The sequence below is a fragment of the Euleptes europaea genome, chromosome 3 (assembly GCF_029931775.1).
Source record: "Euleptes europaea isolate rEulEur1 chromosome 3, rEulEur1.hap1, whole genome shotgun sequence".
Taxonomy (NCBI): Eukaryota; Metazoa; Chordata; class Lepidosauria; order Squamata; family Sphaerodactylidae; genus Euleptes; species Euleptes europaea.
This window is the reverse complement of record NC_079314.1, coordinates 89,546,700-89,552,897: the sequence shown is the minus strand read 5'-3', so window position 1 is coordinate 89,552,897 and position 6,198 is coordinate 89,546,700.

Genomic DNA, 6,198 nt, shown 5'->3' with positions numbered 1-6,198 from the left:
ACTATTCTACCAACTATTTTGTCAGATTGCACAGAGAAGCCATTGAAATTCATAAACATCAGCACAACTTTAACAGAAAAGAAGAGTTTAAGAATGAATAAGGCTAGGCTTCCTGTCCTGAAAACCTCCAGACTAACAAAGACTACAGTCCACAATAGCCATGCAGATTAGCTTTGGATTTCACACATTAACAGATCACTTCAGGATACAATGGTTCCATATTAACATACCACACCCTCATTAGCTCATTATCTTGATACTTACAGGACAATGATTAGCACATTACCTTTGATACTTTTTGCAGGACAATGATTCAGCTCAACCCCCCCCCCTTTCTGACTATATATTACTCTTCCTATACACTTGACACTGAGAGACACTGTCCTTCAGTGTTACTCCTCTGAAGATGCCTGCCACAGCTGCTGGCGAAACGTCAGGAAAGAAAATACCAAGACCACGGTCACACAGCCCGGATAACCTACAAGAACCAATGAATTCTGACCGTGAAAGCCTTCAACAATATTTCGCTTTAATTTCTCATGCAAGTAAAGTGTTGCTCAAAATCTTACAACAAAGACTGTTACCATATATGAAATGAGATATGTCAGATGTTTAAGCTGGATTCAGAAAAAGAAGAGGCACTAGAGATCATATTGCAAATTTACATAGGTTACTGGAGAATACAAGAGCATTTCAGAAGAAAATCAGTTTGGTTTCATAGATTACAGCAAAGTTTTTGACTTGTGGGTCATGCAAAGCTATGGCTAGTTTTAAAAGAAATGGGTGTGCCACAGCATCTGATTGTTTTGATGTGCAACCTGTACTCTGGACAAGACACATCAGTTAGGGCAGAATATGGAGAAACATAATGGTTTACAATTGGCAAAGATGTCAGTCAAGGATGTATTTTTATATTGCTGTCTGTTCAGTCTGTACTCAGAACGTATAAGGAAAGATGGATTAGATTTAGATGAAGGTGGATTGGTGGTAACAATTTGAGATATGCAGATGATACCACATTACTGTCTGAAAACAGTGATGGCTTGAAATGAGTACTGATGAAGGTTAAAGCAGAAAGTGCCAAAGCAGGATGCTTTCACTTCACTTTCTAAAACTAGGTTCTTCTTCAAAAGTTTGTTCCTTGAAGGAATCTGTCATCCTTTCATCTCTTCTGTATAGTTCTTCACTGTATTGTTCCCATCTTTTCTGTATTTTGTCCCATTCAGTTAATGGTTTTCCATGTTGGTCTTTCTGTATGCCTAACTGTGACATGGTAGCATCTTTTGCCAACACAAAATCAACTTTTTATCACTAGGACCTCTTTCCACACCCATCATTCTTTAGATATCTGGCTCTGAAAGGCCCTAAGGCTTTGAAGATCAGTTTTAAATTTCTGTGTTGTGTCATATTAATCCTATTGTATACTTCCTTCTAAAACAATGTCATTACTGGGCAAGACCACATCATGAGAAACAATTGTTTCTGCTCTCTTACAACTCTAGCATTTGTACACTTAAGTTTTTCTTTGTACCTGTTGAGAGTCCAGTATATCCACCAGATGGGGAGGGTAGAGCTAGAAGCTGGCTGAGATTTTAGCGGGATCCACTCTAGTTTTCCTATAATCTCTGTGAGTTCCCCTATATCCCCCCTGTTTTCTTTCCTTCCCATGCTGCCTTCCTTCTTGTTAAAATATTACAAATTTGGTGACAGCCTAAACAATGCTGTCAGAATAAATTGTCCAATGTAAACAACTATGACAATTTTCAGCTTTATTATAGGCATTGAATGGGAGAGGGTAGAGAACAGAAATTGGAGTTCTTGTTGCACACTATGGTCAGCTTTATACAGAGAGCATATCACATCTTAGTTGTATTCCCAAAGCTTCTTCCTTAAAACATGACAAGTTTCCACTCCCTTTACTTGGCATTCTGAGTGCACACATTTGTTCCAATATCTGTTTAAAGAAAAGTAAAATAAGCACCCACTATTGAATTGTTAATTCACAGTGGGTAGCCGTGTTAGTCTGTTTGCAGTAGTCAAAAAGGGCAAGAGTCCACGAAAGCTCATACCCTACCAGAAAATATTTTTGTTAGTCTTTAAGGTGCTACTGGACTCTTGCCCTTTTTGACTATTGAATTGTTAGTAAATGTAGTGCATGTGCACAAAAGGCATTCTTGTATCTCATTATGGAAGCAGGCAGTGGAAAAGATGTATAGCAGGAATTAAATGAGAGTGTATATTTGTATACTGAATTGTAAGTTTGCTCCCATACGTCTCTCTGTTAGGGGTTCTGGCTGGAGCCATAATAGTGTCACTTGTTCCTGGTATGGATACCTATGAGACCTGCCACACGGGGCCCTCCTAACAATCCTCTGGCTAGACTGCCAGAGGCCTGGATAAAATATCCAGCTTGATATTAAACTGGGGGCCCTGAAACTGGCAGGAATTCCCCTGGGCACTATAAAAAGGGAGTGGCCCACCTGCTGGAATGTTCTGTGGACCACATTGATAAAAGGTCTTTTGTTTCAAGCCTCTAGCGCTCCTTCACACCCTGGCTATGAATAATTGACTGAAGCTTAGTAGACAATCGCTAAGGCTCCTGATTCTGCCAAAACCCCTTCACTCCCCAACTTGATTCAATCAAGCTCCTTGGCAGAACTTCCAGCCTTGCCCAGGCCATTGTCTGCCTGAGTACATCTCACTGACATCCCAAATTTATTTTGTAATTCAGTCACTGATCCCATCGTCCAAACTTCCCTCATGGGACAACTTTATCATTTTCAAACTCTCCAATAAGATTTTTAGTTTTAGCCCTTAATCCAGTCCCATCCCAGCAAAGCCACTGCCTCCCTGTTGATATAGTTAAGTGTATAAAAATCACCCTCCAGCCTCCTACCTTTACAGCTGTTTTTTGCACCCAGCCTGCTTCCCAGACCTTATGGTTGGTTCACTTTCTGGACCCTCACTGTTCTACTGAAATAACTTAATTTTCCCTTCCTTTGAGCCCTGGAAATTCATCCCTGGACCTGCTTGCTTTTCATCACCCACCCCTTGGCTGCAATCTCACCTGTCTTTCCTCTTCAGGATCAGGCTCATGTGTTTTCTTTCTCCCCTTGATATCCCCAAAGCATCCCCAGCTTGTCTTACTGCCAGCTGGTCCCCAGGTTTTTCTCTAATAGACAATAGCTCACAGGCAGGTAGGTTTATGCAAAGGGTTTGTGTATTGTATACAGCGGTTTTACTGTCTCATTTTGCTGTTCTTGCCATTCTGTTTCCCCATTCTGTATCTTGTTAGGGAAATGAAGTTATTTCTTATTTAAGAGCTATTTTTCTCTGTTGAAGTGCTGCCCCAAATTGGGGCCCTAGTACATAGGCAGAAGAACCCAAAATTAATTGTGCAGGTGATGCGTATTGGGTCTTACATGTGTAAGAAATGTTTGCACATTACAGCTCCCGCATGGTACCTATTAGGGTAACAATATAATAAACAAAAGTTGTTTTACCTTCACTTCTGCTTTCCAGGTCCCCAAATTCAGTTAATTCCTCTCTCTTCACGGCCTCTTGTACAACTTTCATTTAGCAGTGCTGTGTTTGTCTGCATCTTTCTTGCTCTTTGTGATGTCTCCAATGGCACTTGTCAGGAAATGATCCATAGCAACTGAAGTCAGGAAAAACCTGCCCTCCTGGTTCAGTTCATTTAATATTCAGCAGCCAATAAATACAGCTAATGGGGGAGGGGCAAGTAGGATAAGTGGTTTGTAGTGATCAGAGAACTCGGTTTTAAATGCCTACCTGTGATTCATGTGGGTGAAGAAAGTTGCTCTATTCTTACATAACTGCGTCCTTTTTTTGGTATGGGAAAGGATACTGACTAAACCAAGACTATTTAGGGGGCAAACCCACCCGCACACACTGTTTGTAAAGGATTTATCATCTCCCAGAACATCCAGAGAGAACCAGGTGGGATGGGCCCAGGTCTATTCTGCTGTAAAACTGTGTGCCAATACTGATCTGCAAAGTTTTCTCTGCACATGAGTGAATGCAGAGCAAAAATTGTCTGTTCAGTTTTGGTTTAACTTTGTGTTGTCAAAAATGAAGCACCACACATACTTTTTCATTGTGCTTTTGATAGCCCTTTCAAAACCTCTTGCTTTTTTGTGTTCAAATTCTAGGCATGAAACGCTGCTTCAGAACTGTTCAGAGCCCCAAGGAGCTGTAGAGTCAGGGCTGGTACAATACCACAGAATGGATTGATGGAAAGAGCTGTCTCGGTTCTACAGCATAATAACCATTACTGTAGTGCTCTGAATATATGCACTATTACTGATTCACTTTTGTCTGAGGCAGGTCATTAGTGTTTTCCATATGAGAAGTGAGAATCAACAGTGAGAATGAGTGACTGGGCCATTAGGGGAGTCCATTGGTGATCAAGGATTTGAATTCAGGTGTCATAACCTTTAATGTTGCATTTGAGTTGTCAGGAAACATGATGAATTAGTTTTCCATTTCAAGGTGAAAATAACAGATAACAAACCAAAGTAGGGGAGAATGCATGGTAGATTTGTTGGGAAGTCTGACCGTAATCCTGTAAGGCTGGCTAACTACTCCTATTTGGACAAATGTTCATGTTAGGAAACAAAACCCACACATATGAACTCATGCACCAACTTGGGTCAGCCCAACACACTCTTTGGTGACCCCGTTGATCTAGCAGGTCTGCTTTGTTGCAGGGACCCACGCCTTTTCTGGTATAGCACCAACTCTGTGCAGTAACCTTCAGGACAATGTTTGGAAGGGCCCTCCGTGGCTTCTTTCCCAGGGCATGTAAAGGCCTACTTGCACAATACATTTTCTACCCTGGGGACTGTCAAGCAGATGTGCACTGAGAGTTCCTGGATAAAACTTAGATGTCCAGATGCACGGAGGCACAACTCAAATTGGGACCACAGGGAGGTGTGCTTAAGGGAGATGGCTTAAGCCCTCTCTTCCCACATACCATGACCCTATAGAAATTGGACCCCCCAACTGCCTGGGAATCAAGTTTCACCTGGGAAATCCCAGATACGTCTACATGGCAGTTCCTGGGATGACCTAAGAGTTTCTTCTTTAAAAAATATTCAGTGATTAATATGTTTATAGTCTCTCTGGAGGCTGTAATTTTGTGAACACTAATAATAATAATAATAGTTGTTGTTGTTGTTGCGTGAGTTTTCTGCATAGTTTATTGTAGGCTGCTCTGAACACAGAGCGAGAGAGAAATGTTCATCTAAATAAAATTATTGCCCTGTCCTTATTCATGAAGAACTATTTACCTTTTTTATTTCAGTAATTTTCAAAGAATTCAGTTTGAGTCCGAAAATCTACAGTCCCAGGAATGTCTGGTCCTGGCCTGGAAGGACTGCAGTCGGTGGAACTCTGAGGCCTTGTTTTTCAGGTCTGTGTTTGTATTTGCTGGCAGACACCAGCTAATAGCTGCCAAGGGAAATCTGGGTGGGAAATCTCATGTCTTATTTTAGTGTCTGTGTTACCTCTTGGGAAGCAGACACTGAACGTCTCTTGCTTCCTCAGAGGATAGAGATTGGCCTCTCGCCGTTTGCCAGTGATTCCCTTATTAACCATAAGTGTCTCCCTCTCCATAACAGTGTGGTCAACTGCCAGCCTTTAACTAGCATTTTGTGATTACTAGCTTCCATCTTTAACTTGACTGAATGTTGTAAAATGTATTAATCTGTCTAAAATTGGTAGCAGTCATATTTTAGTATGAAAAAAATGGCCATGTGCAGACCTGAAAGAAAAATGTTAAAGTAAGATTTAAAATTAATTAAAGAAACCAACATAAAAGTCAGCTTGTATTAGACAGTTTTGTATCTGAACTGTTGTTACACATAAGGAAAATGGAGTTCTGGCTCTCTTTTTCCCCCCGTTTGTGATGGATGAATGTGAATCTGTCAAATACATCTGCATCCCATCCTTTCTATAAGAAAATCAGAGCTAAAGTGATCCTGTAAGGTAAATTAGGCTGAGAAACAGAGATTGTCCAAAGCCACCTAGCAAACTTTATGCTGAGCGAGGATTGACCCTCTGGTCTCCCTCTCCACATCCAAGACCTCACCCATCCGCAGTAGCAGCTGACTGTGTGTGTGTGTGTATAGAGAGAGAGCTGAATAAGGTGGTTGGTGCTAATTAGGAATCAGCTAG